Source organism: Cherax quadricarinatus, chromosome 35 (genome assembly GCF_038502225.1).
Source record: "Cherax quadricarinatus isolate ZL_2023a chromosome 35, ASM3850222v1, whole genome shotgun sequence".
In the NCBI taxonomy this organism is placed as follows: Eukaryota; Metazoa; Arthropoda; class Malacostraca; order Decapoda; family Parastacidae; genus Cherax; species Cherax quadricarinatus.
In genome coordinates this window covers 1,098,279-1,113,018 of record NC_091326.1, presented here as the reverse complement: position 1 = coordinate 1,113,018, position 14,740 = coordinate 1,098,279, and the positions used below count along the sequence as shown (strand labels likewise).

General features: G+C 43.7%; 1 protein-coding gene across 1 annotated transcript in view; it reads right to left on the bottom strand.

Moving 5' to 3' along the window:
* LOC128695182 (L-proline trans-4-hydroxylase) overlaps positions 1-14,740 on the bottom strand; it is a 55,712-nt gene that overhangs the window by 22,211 nt on the left and 18,761 nt on the right. The gene's annotated exons all lie outside the window — the stretch shown is intronic.

Here is a 14,740-nt window from a genome sequence, read left to right as displayed (position 1 = left end):
ACGAGCTCCAGCTATGGGTCGTCATATGACTAAGACCCGCGTCAGGGAACACTTGTCCTGTTTCCTGACTAACCTTACCTAACCAACAAGGTGGACAGACACAGGATGTTTCAGAGATGGAACACAGCAACAAAGGGTCACAATTGGAAGTTGAAGACTAAGATGAGTCACAGGGACGTAAAGGATTATTTCTTCAGTCATGGAGTTGTCAGGAAGTGGAATATTCTGGAAAGTGAGGTAGTGGAGGCAGGCTCTATATATAACATTAAGAAGAGGTATGATAAAGCTCATGGAGCAGGGAGAGAGTGAACCTAGTAGAGACCAGTGAAGAGGCGTGGCCAGGAGCTGTGAATCGACCCCTGCAACCACAATTATGTAAGTCCACACACACACACACCACAAACTACAAACAACAGGCCAAGTGTCTATCAACAAGTGCCTTTGACAACTGGTAAGTAACACACAAATACACTGTACTTTACACATAAGCAAAATTAAAATTTAACGCTCACATGGATGGGATATTTCACATTCAGTTTAATTAAGTACTTGGTCAACAAATAAAGTGCTTGTTAATTGCAAAGTACGTACTAACACACACAAATATTAAACTGACTTGATGCTGACTGGTTAGTTAGTGACTACAACTGTGAAACTGTGTAATTTAAAATCTCCCTCTCTCTCTACATAACATAAAGAGAGAGAGAAAAAAATACGTTTCACTGGGTTTGTACAATCTATCTTAAAGTAAAGATATAGAGTAGGGAGAATTAGGGAGGAATAAATATGCATGTTACAACATAGGGCAGATAAAGTTGTGCATGGGTCAACAGTGATATAATCCCACTCTTTCCATTCTGGACTTCTTATTCCACTATATTTAAAATCCTACTCTGTCTTTTTCACAACTGTGAACCTCTAACGTCTCGTGGGAAAAGCCTGACCACCGGCCTTGATGTGCTGATGGTCTCTCTCTCTCTCTCTCTTAGGAATTTCAGAGGAAAAATCTTTTCTTTTTTGGGGCTGTTGGTTCCATTTTCTGGTCACAGCTTTTCTCCTGGGCTCCTAGTTTTATTTTCCATTTATGGCGGACCTACAGGGACGAAGATTATATGGTTCTTCAAGTTGCTGAGATTCTCCACTACTATAATTATTATTAGTATTAATATTATTATTATTAAACGAAACATGAATGTTTATTAGGCAGATATAAGAGTCTAGGCTGTGAGAGGAACACATCTGTCGCTGGTGTTTTAATGTTACTATGTTTAAGCTCTCATCTCCATATACTGTCCAGAGATATATTGTTATGCAAGCGGAGGGAATAACAAAGTTATACATACAGTGGTGAGATACATTGTATCAAGGTATAACTGTTTTAATATAAATGCAAATATTCTTTTTTGTAATAATTTACGTATCAAAAAACTTTGAAAACACACACACACACACACACACACACACACACACACACACACACACACACACACACACACACACACACACACACACACACACACACACACACACACACACACACACACACACACACACACACACACACACACACACACACAGGGAAATCAACCTGACGACACTGGAGGACAGGAGAGATAGGGGGGGCATGATAACGACATACAAAATACTGAGAGGAATTGGCAAGGTGGACAAAGACAGGATGTTCCAGAGATGGGACACAGCAACAAGGGGACACAGTTGGAAGTTGAAGACACAGATGAATCACAGGGATGTTAGGAAGTATTTCTTCAGCCACAGAGTAGTCAGGAAGTGGAATAGTTTGGGAAGCGATGTAGTGGAGGCAGGATCCATGCATAGCTTTAAGCAGAGGTATGATAAAGCTCACGGTTCAGGGAGAGCGACCTCGTAGCGATCAGTGAAGAGGCGGGGCCAGGAGCTTGGACTTGAGTACACACACACACACACACACACACACACACACACACACACACACACACACACACACACATATATATATATATATATATATATATATATATATATATATATATATATATATATATATATATATATATATATATATATATATATATATATATATATATATATATATATATATATATATATATATATATATATATATATATATATATATGTATACGTATACGTATGTGTGTGTGTGTGTGTGTGTGTTTATATAACAACAGTTTAACCAAAATACTAAGTATATATCCCTGCTGTGAGATACGCGCGCCTTCAACTATTAATAATTTGGCGGGGAGGAATGCAAATTGCTTCCGGTAATTACGGACACAAACTGGTCATCAGTGAAGAGCGGCCACCGAATTTCACGCGTAGGGGTAAGTATTTCACTAGTGACTGCAAGACTTTCACTCTTGCAAGCAAAGAATTATGCATGGGTAAGCACTCCTGGGACAGCAGCTTAAATATCGTCGACAAGTCTTCCAGAAATGTTAGATGGCTCCCTCAAGTTAATTAGGTCTCCCATAAATGCTAGGTGGCTCCATCAAGTTAATTAGGTCTCCCAGAAATGTTAGGTGATTCCCTCAAGTTAATTAGGTCCCCCAGAAATGTTAGGTGGCTCTCTCAAGTTAATTAGGTCTCCCAGAAATGTTAGGTAGCTCCATCAAGTTAATTAGGTCTCCCAGAAATGTTAGGTAGCTCCATCAAGTTAATTAGGTCTCACAGAAATGTTAGGTGATTCCCTTAATTTAATTAGGTCTCCCAGAAATTTTAGGTGACTCCCTCAATTTAATTAGGTCTCCCAGAAATGTTAGGTGGCTTTCTCAAGTTAAGTAGGTCTCCCAGAAATGTTAGGTGATTCCCGCAAGTTAATTTGGTCTCCCAGAAATGTTAGGTGGCTCTCTAAAGTTAATTAGGTCTCTCAGAAATGTTAGGTGGCTCTCTAAAGTTAATTAGGTCTCCCAGAAATGTTAGGTGGCTCTCTCAAGTTAACTCCGTCCTAACTCTATATCCCCTTTCCCGTCATCCCCTCACCTCTTCCACCTCATCCATTCCCCTTTTTCCCTCCCCTTTCCAGTCTCCCATCACCCATCTCCCCCTCGCTCCCCAGACTTAACAGGGCATCTGCCGGTGGCAAAATTCCCCCCTGTCTCTCTGCAGGCTGTCGCTCCTGTTATCCAAGTAAGTGAATCCTGGATATTTGGTAAAATGGCTGTGTGTCAATTCCATGATTGTCTGCCTCTGTTTTCTCTCTTTCTACTAGTCTTTGTCTGTGTCTGCCTTGTCTGTTTATCCATCATTCGGCGACTTTCTCTCAGTGCAGTCATATGTAAGTGTGAATTTGAGAAGACAGGACACACACATACACAAACGAAAGGCTATTGGAGCAGGGGAGAGCGGACCTATTAGCGACTAGTGAGGCCAGGAGCTGTGAAACGACGCCTGCAACCATATATAGGTGAGTACGCACACACACACACACGTCAACCACACACACATGTTCTTACACACACACACACACACACACCGATAAAACAGGCCTAGTGTCTAATCGACATGTGCCTAGGACAAAATGGTAACTAACTAACACGCACACACACATATCATACCCACCTTCATAATTAAATCTTCATCAGAGTACAAAACAAATTCTGGCCACAAAATAGAGCGAAACACCAACGTCAAAGACCTGGGAGTGATCATGTCGGAGGATCTCACCTTCAAGGACCATAACATTGTATCAATCGCATCTGCTAGAAAAATGACAGGATGGATAATGAGAATCTTCAAAACTAGGGAGGCCAAGCCCATGATGACACTCTTCAGGTCACTTGTTCTATCTAGGCTGGAATATTGCTGCACACTAACAGCACCTTTCAAGGCAGGTGAAATTGCTGACCTAGAAAATGTACAGAGAACTTTCATGGCGCGCATAACGGAGATAAAACACCTCAATTACTGGGAGCGCTTGAGGTTCCTAAAACTGTATTCCCTGGAACGCAGGCGGGAGAGATACATGATTATATACACCTGGAAAATCCTAGAGGGACTAGTACCGAACTTGCACACGAAAATCTCTCACTACGAAAGCAAAAGACTTGGCAGACGATGCAACATCCCCCCAATGAAAAGCAGGGGTGTCACTAGCACGTTAAGAGACCATACAATAAGTGTCAGGGGCCCGAGACTGTTCAACTGCCTCCCAGCATACACAAGGGGGATTACCAACAGACCCCTGGCAGTCTTCAAGCTGGCACTGGACAAGCACCTAAAGTCAGTTCCTGACCAGCCGGGCTGTGGCTCGTACGTTGGTTTGCGTGCAGCCAGCAGCAACAGCCTGGTTGATCAGGCTCTGATCCACCAGGAGGCCTGGTCACAGACCGGGCCGCGGGGGCGTTGACCCCTGGAACTCTCTCCAGGTAAACTCCAGGTAAACCTTCACCCACATACCTCCTCCACACCTCCCACCTTCACCCACATATTCCTCCACACCTCCCACCTTCACCCACATACCTCCTCCACACCTCCCACCTTCACCCACATATTCCTCCACACCTCCCACCCTCACCCACATATTTCACCCACCTATTCCTCCACACCTCCCACCTTCACCCACACATTCCTCCACACCTCCCACCCTCACCCACATATTCCTCCACACCTCCCACCTTTACACCACCCTCATATTCCTCCTCACCTTTACCCACCCTCCTCACCTCCCACATATTCCTCCACACCTCCCACCTTCACCCACATACCTCCTCCACACCTCCCACCTTCACCCACATATTCCTCCACACCTCCCACCTTCACCCACATACCTCCTCCACACCTCTTACCTTCACCCACATATTCCTCCACACCTCCCACCCTCACCCACATATTTCACCCACCTATTCCTCCACACCCACATATTCCTCCATACCTCCCACCCTCACCCACATATTCCTCCACACCTCCCACCCTCACCCACATATTCCCCCACACCTCCCACCTTTACCCACATACCTCCTCACCTCCCACCCTCACCCACATATTCCTCCACACCTCCCACCTTCACCCACATACCTCCTCCACACCTCCCACCTTCACCCACATATTCCTCCACACCTCCCACCTTCACCCACATACCTCCTCCACACCTCCCACCTTCACCCACATATTCCTTCACACCTCCCACCCTCACCCACATATTTCACCCACCTATGCCTCCACACCCACATATTCCTCCATACCTCCCACCCTCACCCACATATTCCTCCACACCCACATATTCCTCCATACCTCCCACCCTCACCCACATATTCCTCCACACCTCCCACCTTCACCTGTAGACAGCCTGTACTGTCTGCACAGACAGCCCATGCTGTCTGCCAGCTTAGTTCATATTTCGCGCCACTCAGATGCTGCCCTCTGTAGCCAGGCCTCTCGGTGGGCACCCCAGCCTGCCGGCCCTTGCCATGCGCTGACTCACACAGCGGCCTAGCAGGAAGACACAAGGCCTACTCCTAGCTCTCTCTCATGGGATGGCCCTGCCCGGGCCATGGGCACTACACACAAGCCTGTGTAACCACCACGACTTAACAATAAAGTAAGAAGCCTCTGAACACGTATATCATTCACACCCCGCTTTCAGAACACCAATTAATCTTCCTCTTATAAATGGTGGAAAGTGGTGGTCGCAGCAGTGTGTTTGCCCAGAGAGAGGAAGGAAGGAAGGAATGAAGTTGTTCACTTCATCCCCCTACACAACAAACATTCGTCTCTCAACAAGTTATCCTGATGTCGTGTCTGCACGTTTGAGCATCCAGACACAGGTACAAGCAGGATCTAGCCGAAATTTGCCGAATTTCTTCGAGAATTGTAAGTGGCGTCCCAGTGACCCCACGCTACAGCGTCCCACACTGTTTCTCAAGTCACGTGTTCAGCGTCACTTGTATGTTGCTGTTGTTGTTCAGCTCAGCACAGCTGTTTCAGCAAGCCAGAGGTGAGTTTTGTGGCGATTTCTGCGTCCAGTGTGAGTTCTCCACGTGTTTGTGGGAGGAGGAAGTGGCCGTTCCTCACCTTGCCCATGCTCGCCCTACTCACGCTCACCCCTCTACCATACACTCACCACTGCCCACTCCCTCTGCTGTGTTTTCTGCTGTTTTTCGTGTGATTCATTGCCAGAACTGTGTATCCGAGTCCCCGAGGCCACTCGAAGCTACGTGGATCAGCATGCCACGTAGATCACGACGCCACGTGGATCCCGACGCCACGTGGGTGTAGGCGATGTCACATGGATCTACAAACCACATGAGTTACTGAGCCAGATGTCCCAGGCCACATGCTGTGGTCTGCTGCCGTCTGCTGCCCGCATCACATTAACGTCACCGACGATGCTGCCCGACTTCATGACGTCACGATGTCTGCTGACGTCACCCCACGATGTCTGCCTGACGTCACCTCGAGATGTCTGCTGACGTCACCTCGCGACATCATATGATGTCACATCGAGTGTTTCTAGTAATTATTGCAGTATTGTCGAGAAGATTGAGAGAAGATATATGTCGTGTGTTAATTAATTCCTCTCAGTCAATGTTCTCACATGTTAGTGTACAGCATGTACCGCGGGTGTGTAAAGTTTCTGTGTGTCCAGTGAGGTCTGAGCCGGACCTGAGTAGCACCACTGTACTAAGTCACCCGATGTGACCAGTGCGTTTGACAGTTGATGTCAAGTCAGCCCCTGAGCCCAAGCCCTCTTGTACAGAAAGCTTTTATGCTCCTCGCTCGTGATGTTCTGCAGAATCGCACCTGCTACGATTCCCATCGAGATTTGTTTCACTTCACCTCCAGACCTTCAGAATGCAGTTATATGTAGAGAAACAAGTCTGGGGACGCTTAGACTAACCTCTGCTATAACTCCAACTGCCAAGAGAATGACACTTGCCAAGCTGCAGTTAGCCACTGTCGGCAGGCGCTGTGTCAGCCTCGTGTCACAAGCTTCAGTGAGCAGCCTGCACAAAGTAGATGTCACTTTGACTGCTAGCTCTCTCACTGCAGTCTGGTGTATGATGTTATGACTCCCAGATGTTTCGCCCAGTCGTCTCTGCCACGACTCGCTCCACGCTCGCCGGCAGTGACAGCCCAGCGACAGTACCAGTCGAGAAGTGTCCTCCTGAGTCACTTGCCAGAAGTCCTGCCCAGTTGCCGAGTTTTGTCGACGCCTCACTCGAGGGCACAAGCATGTCGTGTCCCAGGTTGAGTGAAACCTGCAGCGACTCCTACGATGACTGCTTCACCGTTCCAGAGGAGACTGTACCCTGTTACGTCACAGCTCAGCCGCAGCGATGTCTCCCGTGTTGCAGTATCTGTCCAGACTCAGGAAGGCGTGCAGTGATGCACTTCGATGCTCACTGCCTTTGACCACGATGTTTAGCACACCCCACATGTTTTTTCTTCCCTCCCTGTAGGAAGTTTTTTTTCCATGTCCATATGTATATATATGTTTTTATTTTGTGTTCTGTGCCCTGTTCCTACGAGAGAGAGACCGAGTTTCTTTTACCACCAGTATTGTCCCGACGTGCGGTAGGTGGCCGAGCATATGTAGACAGCCTGTACTGTCTGCACAGACAGCCCATGCTGTCTGCCAGCTTAGTTCATATTTTGCGCCATGCTGGTGCTGCCACCTATAGGCCTTGCCACTTCAGCCTGCCTGCCCTTGCCTCGCTCTCACTCACACAGCGGCCTAGCAGGAAGACACAAGGCCTACTCCTAGCTCTCTCTCGTGGGATGGCCCTGCCCGGGCCATGGGCACAACACACAAGCCTATGTACCCACCACACTTAACAATAAAGTAAGAAGCCTCCGAAGACGTATCATTTACTCCCCACTACCAGAACACCAAATAATCCTTTTATACACCCACATATTCCTCCACACCTCCCACCTTCACCCACATATTCCTCCACATCACACGCCAACATAGACAAATTCTTAACTTTATTTACTGGGACGATTTCTTGAATTGACTTACAGAGACAATTTCTTAACTTTAAAATGACTTGTCTAAATGTTTTTCTCAAATATTTTTGTTGTTTAGATGAATTCAAAGAAAACAAGCAGACGTATCTTCGTGTTTTTTAAGATGCTGATCTTGATAATTATCATATATATAATTATGATCTAGATAATTCCCAATATATTAATATTAGCAGTAGCTGTAACAGTAGTAGTAGTGTTAGCTGTAGTAGTAGTGTTAGCTGTAGTAGTAGTGTTAGCTGTAGTAGTAGTGTTAGCTGTAGTAGTAGTGTTAGCTGTAGCAGTAGTAGTAGTACTAGCTGTAGCAGTAGTAGTAGTGTTAGCTGTAGTAGTAGTGTTAGCTGTAGTAGTAGTGTTAGCTGTAGCAGTAGTAGTAGTACTAGCTGTAGCAGTAGTAGTAGTGTTAGCTATAGCAGTAGTGTTAGCTGTAGTAGTAGTGTTAGCTGTAGTAGTAGTAGTAGTGCTAGCTGTAGTAGTAGTAGTAGTGCTAGATGTAGTAGTAGTGTTAGCTGAAGCAGTAGTAGTAGTGTTAGCTGTAGTAGTAGTGTTAGCTGTAGCAGTAGTAGTAGTGTTAGCTGTAGTAGTAGTGTTAGCTGTAGTAGTAGTGTTAGCTGTAGTAGTAGTGTTAGCTGTAGCAGTAGTAGTAGTGTTAGCTGTAGTAGTAGTGTTAGCTGTAGTAGTAGTGTTAGCTGTAGTAGTAGTGTTAGCTGTAGTAGTAGTGTTAGCTGTAGTAGTAGTGTTAGCTGTAGCAGCAGTAGTAGTGTTAGCTGTAGTAGTAGTGTTAGCTGTAGCAGTAGTAGTAGTGTTAGCTGTAGTAGTAGTGTTAGCTGTAGTAGTAGTGTTAGCTGTAGTAGTAGTGTTAGCTGTAGTAGTAGTGTTAGCTGTAGCAGTAGTAGTATTAGCTGTAGCAGTAGTAGTAGTGTTAGCTATAGCAGTAGTGTTAGCTGTAGTAGTAGTGTTAGCTGTAGTAGTAGTAGTAGTGTTAGCTGTAGTAGTAGTAGTAGTGTTAGCTGTAGTAGTAGTAGTAGTGTTAGCTGTAGTAGTAGTAGTAGTGTTAGCTGTAGTAGTAGTGTTAGCTGTAGTAGTAGTGTTAGCTGTAGTAGTAGTGTTAGCTGTAGTAGTAGTGTTAGCTGTAGTAGTAGTGTTAGCTGTAGCAGTAGTAGTAGTACTAGCTGTAGCAGTAGTAGTAGTGTTAGCTATAGCAGTAGTGTTAGCTGTAGTAGTAGTGTTAGCTGTAGTAGTAGTGTTAGCTGTAGCAGTAGTGTTAGCTGTAGTAGTAGTGTTAGTGTAGCAGCTAGTAGTATTAGCTGTAGTAGTAGTGTTAGCTGTAGCAGTAGTAGTAGTGTTAGCTGTAGTAGTAGTGTTAGCTGTAGCAGTAGTAGTAGTGTTAGCTGTAGTAGTAGTGTTAGCTGTAGTAGTAGTGTTAGCTGTAGCAGCAGTAGTAGTATTAGCTGTAGTAGTAGTGTTAGCTGTAGCAGTAGTAGTAGTGTTAGCTGTAGTAGTAGTGTTAGCTGTAGCAGTAGTAGTAGTACTAGCTGTAGCAGTAGTAGTAGTGTTAGCTATAGCAGTAGTGTTAGCTGTAGTAGTAGTGTTAGCTGTAGTAGTAGTGTTAGCTGTAGTAGTAGTGTTAGCTGTAGTAGTAGTGTTAGCTGTAGCAGCAGTAGTAGTATTAGCTGTAGTAGTAGTGTTAGCTGTAGCAGTAGTAGTAGTGTTAGCTGTAGTAGTAGTGTTAGCTGTAGCAGTAGTAGTAGTGTTAGCTGTAGTAGTAGTGTTAGCTGTAGTAGTAGTATTAGCTGTAGCAGCAGTAGTAGTATTAGCTGTAGTAGTAGTGTTAGCTGTAGCAGTAGTAGTAGTGTTAGCTGTAGTAGTAGTGTTAGCTGTAGCAGTAGTAGTAGTACTAGCTGTAGCAGTAGTAGTAGTGTTAGCTGTAGTAGTAGTAGTAATAGCTGTAGTAGTAGTGTTAGCTGTAGTAGTAGTAGTATTAACTGTAGTAGTAGTGTTAGCTGTAGTAGTAGTAGTAGTGTTAGCTGTAGTAGTAGTGTTAGCTGTAGCAGTAGTAGTAGTACTAGCTGTAGCAGTAGTAGTAGTACTAGCTGTAGCAGTAGTAGTAGTGTTAGCTGTAGTAGTAGTGTTAGCTGTAGTAGTAGTGTTAGCTGTAGTAGTAGTGTTAGCTGTAGTAGTAGTGTTAGCTGTAGTAGTAGTGTTAGCTGTAGTAGTAGTGTTAGCTGTAGTAGTAGTGTTAGCTGTAGTAGTAGTGTTAGCTGTAGCAGCAGTAGTAGTATTAGCTGTAGTAGTAGTGTTAGCTGTAGCAGTAGTAGTAGTGTTAGCTGTAGTAGTAGTGTTAGCTGTAGCAGTAGTAGTAGTGTTAGCTGTAGTAGTAGTGTTAGCTGTAGTAGTAGTGTTAGCTGTAGCAGCAGTAGTAGTATTAGCTGTAGTAGTAGTGTTAGCTGTAGCAGTAGTAGTAGTGTTAGCTGTAGTAGTAGTGTTAGCTGTAGCAGTAGTAGTAGTACTAGCTGTAGCAGTAGTAGTAGTGTTAGCTGTAGTAGTAGTAGTAATAGCTGTAGTAGTAGTGTTAGCTGTAGTAGTAGTAGTATTAACTGTAGTAGTAGTGTTAGCTGTAGTAGTAGTAGTAGTGTTAGCTGTAGTAGTAGTGTTAGCTGTAGCAGTAGTAGTAGTACTAGCTGTAGCAGTAGTAGTAGTACTAGCTGTAGCAGTAGTAGTAGTGTTAGCTGTAGTAGTAGTGTTAGCTGTAGTAGTAGTGTTAGCTGTAGTAGTAGTGTTAGCTGTAGTAGTAGTGTTAGCTGTAGTAGTAGTGTTAGCTGTAGTAGTAGTGTTAGCTGTAGTAGTAGTGTTAGCTGTAGCAGCAGTATGAGTATTAGCTGTAGTAGTAGTGTTAGCTGTAGCAGTAGTAGTAGTGTTAGCTGTAGTAGTAGTGTTAGCTGTAGCAGTAGTAGTAGTGTTAGCTGTAGTAGTAGTGTTAGCTGTAGCAGTAGTAGCAGTGTTAGCTGTAGTAGTAGTGTTAGCTGTAGCAGCAGTAGTAGTATTAGCTGTAGCAGTAGTAGTAGTGTTAGCTATAGCAGTAGTGTTAGCTGTAGTAGTAGTGTTAGCTGTAGTAGTAGTGTTAGCTGTAGTAGTAGTGTTAGCTGTAGTAGTAGTAGTAGTGTTAGCTGTAGTAGTAGTAGTAGTGTTAGCTGTAGTAGTAGTAGTAGTGTTAGCTGTAGTAGAAGTAGTACTAGTAGCTGTAGTAGTAGTAGTAGTAATAGCAGTAGTGGTAGCAGTAGTAGTTAGTAGTACTAGCAGCTGTAGTAGTAGTAGCAGCAATAGTACTAGTAGCTGTAGTAGTAGTAGCAGCAATAGTACTAGTAGCTGTAGTAGTAGTATTAGCCGTGATAATATTGTCTATATCAGCAGTAATTAATACAACAATTAATAATTTTAATATTACGTGCAAAATTCCATTGCTTCAGAGGCACACTATTTCAGTGGAGAGTTTTCAACATAGTTCCTGAGCTCTCACCACCACTTGACAGTGACACCTAATTACTCAAGAAAACTTCCAAGCCTCCACAAGTCACGATCACCTGACTTCATATATCTCTGTGCTTCTAGCTGGAAACTTGATGTTAAATGATGTACGGTCTAGCAGGTAATACACTGATGTTAAATGATGTACGGACTAGCAGGTAATACATTGATGTTAAATGATGTACGGTCTAGTAGGCAATACATTGATGTTAAATGATGTACGGACTAGCAGGTAATACATTGATGTTAAATGATGTACGGTCTAGTAGGCAATACATTGATGTTAAATGATGTACGGTCTAGCAGGTAATACATTGATGTTAAATGATGTACGGTCTAGCAGGTAATACATTGATGTTAAATGATGTACGGTCTAGTAGGCAATACATTGATGTTAAATGATGTACGGTCTAGCAGGTAATACATTGATGTTAAATGATGTACGGTCTAGCAGGTAATACATTGATGTTAAATGATGTACGGTCTAGCAGGTAATACCGTGATGGTAACTGCTTAACGTTCCAGTGGGTAATACCGTGATGGTAACTGCTTAACGTTCCAGTGGGCAATACCGTGATGGTAACTGCTTAACGTTCCAGTGGGCAATACCGTGATGGTAACTGCTTAACGTTCCAGTGGGCAATACCGTGATGGTAACTGCTTAACGTTCCAGTGGGTATTCTATAGTTTACGTTTCACCAGGCAGAGTATACAAGTCTTATTTTCCCCATGTATTACTCACTCGTAACATAAGAACGTAACTCCACTATGGTGATTTTTTTAGCGATAACTATTAAAACAAAAACAAAAAAAAATCAAATCAAATTATTCCGTGTCTGGAACGAATCAATTAAGAACAATTTTATCTTGAATTTAGACCATCAACGAGAGGAAAATGCAAATATGTTTTTTTAGTTTCTATCGAAATAATGGGAATCGAGAAAACAAATAAGTTGAAAAAAATATAAATAAATGTATTTGATAAAAGAAACCGACGTGGAAACGAGGTAAATATATTTTTGTCTGGAGACATAATTAAGAAAATTAAAAAGAGGACACATTTTAAACAGGGAAATTAATTTAATTTAAGTGCGGGGAATTTTTTTTTTTTTGACCAGCCTCGTTATAGCTGAGTCAACCATCAACAACAGTCATCAGTGGACTTCTTGAGTCATCCATCAACAACAGTCATCAGTGATCGACACCATGCCTAACCCTTCTAGGGTAGGGTAGGTGCCTGAGCCCGAGCCTTTAGCTCATAAGACTGTCATTCCCATTAGCCCCCTTGGGGCGGGGATGGCAGACCAGAGAGGCCTAGCTTGTGGCTAGGCCTGGGGACAGTTGGTCCCAAAGATGAGGAGGTACTTGTGCCTCCTCCCATGGGAGACTTAGGTCTCAGACACTCCCTAAAGAGGGAGCCAAGGCCGGGCCACCACTTGGAAAAGGCCCGGGCCGGGAGAATACCGGCGAATCTTTAATAATAATAATAATAATAAGTCATCAGTGGACTTCTTGAGTCATCCATCAATAACAGTCACCAGTGGACTTCTTAAGTCATCCATCAACAGTCACCAGTGGACTTCTTAAGTCATCCATCAACAGTCACCAGTGGACTTCTTGAGTCATCCATCAACAACAGCCATCAGTGGACTTCTTGAGTCATCCATCAACAACAGCCATCAGTGGACTTCTTGAGTCATCCATCAACAGTCACCAGTGGACTTCTTGAGTCATCCATCAACAGTCACCAGTGGACTTCTTGAGTCATCCATCAACAACAGTCATCAGTGGACTTCTTGAGTCATCCATCAATAACAGTCACCAGTGGACTTCTTAAGTCATCCATCAACAGTCACCAGTGGACTTCTTGAGTCATCCATCAACAACAGTCATCAGTGGACTTCTTGAGTCATCCATCAATAACAGTCACCAGTGGACTTCTTGAGTCATCCATCAACAACAGCCATCAGTGGACTTCTTGAGTTATCCATCAAAAGTCACCAGTGGACTTCTTGAGTCATCCATCAACAGTCACCAGTGGACTTCTTGAGTCAACCATCAACAACAGTCACCAGTGGACTTCTTGAGTCATCCATCAACAACAGTCACCAGTGGACTTCTTAAGTCATCCATCAACAACAGTCACCAGTGGACTTCTTAAGTCATCCATCAACAACAGTCACCAGTGGACTTCTTAATTTAGTGTTCTCATCACAGCAAACAGGAAAATTACTCAAGAATGAATGAAGCGTGAGTTTCCTGCTGGAGTCTGGAAGAGAAGATGGAAGATAGAGAGAGAGAGAGAGAGAGAGAGAGAGAGAGAGAGAGAGAGAGAGAGAGAGAGAGAGAGAGAGAGAGAGAGAGAGAGAGAGAGAGAGAGAGAGAGAGAGAGAGAGACAGACAGAGAGAGACAGAGAGAGAGAGAGAGAGAACGTGTGGTATTAGAAATCAGGTAAGAAAGTAAGAGATTTTGTGGGCTAAGACTCAGGAAATTGGTGAAGCGGAGTTTTGGCAAATATGAAAAAAAGTCCTTCTGAGAAAGACAGACAGACAGACAGACAGACAGACAGAGAGAGAGAGAGACAGACAGAGAGACAGACAAACAGACAGAGAAGCAGAAAAAAGCACTATTAACTTGCCATGGATTTAAGTCACATTTATTTAAGTTCGTTAGTAAACACATTATTGTAGTTCATTAAATATCTGACACAATTCTCCATTCACATTTAATAATAACATTATCGTTAATATAAACTGTTTGTAATTTTATCTATCGCGTCCAATTTACGATTTACGATTTACGAACTGAAATATAACGAATTAAATTATCAAGTATTTTTGTGAGTTTGTTTTAATTTGTACTAGTGTGTGTGTGAGTCTGTGTGTTTGTGTGAGTCTGTGTGTGTGTGTGAGTCTGTGTGTTTGTGTGAGTCTGTGTGTTTGTGTGAGTCTGTGTGTTTGTGTGAGTCTGTGTGTTTGTGTGAGTCTGTGTGTTTGTGTGAGTCTGTGTGTTTGTGTGAGTCTGTGTGTTTGTGTGAGTCTGTGTGTTTGTGTGAGTCTGTGTGTTTGTGTGAGTCTGTGAGTTTGTGTGAGTCTGTGTGTTTGTGTGAGTCTGTGTGTTTGTGTGAGTCTGTGTGTGTTTGTACTCACCTAGTTGAGGTTGCAGGGGTCGAGTCCGAGCTCCTGGCCCCGCCTCTTCACTGGTCGCTACTAGGTCACTCTCCCTGAACCG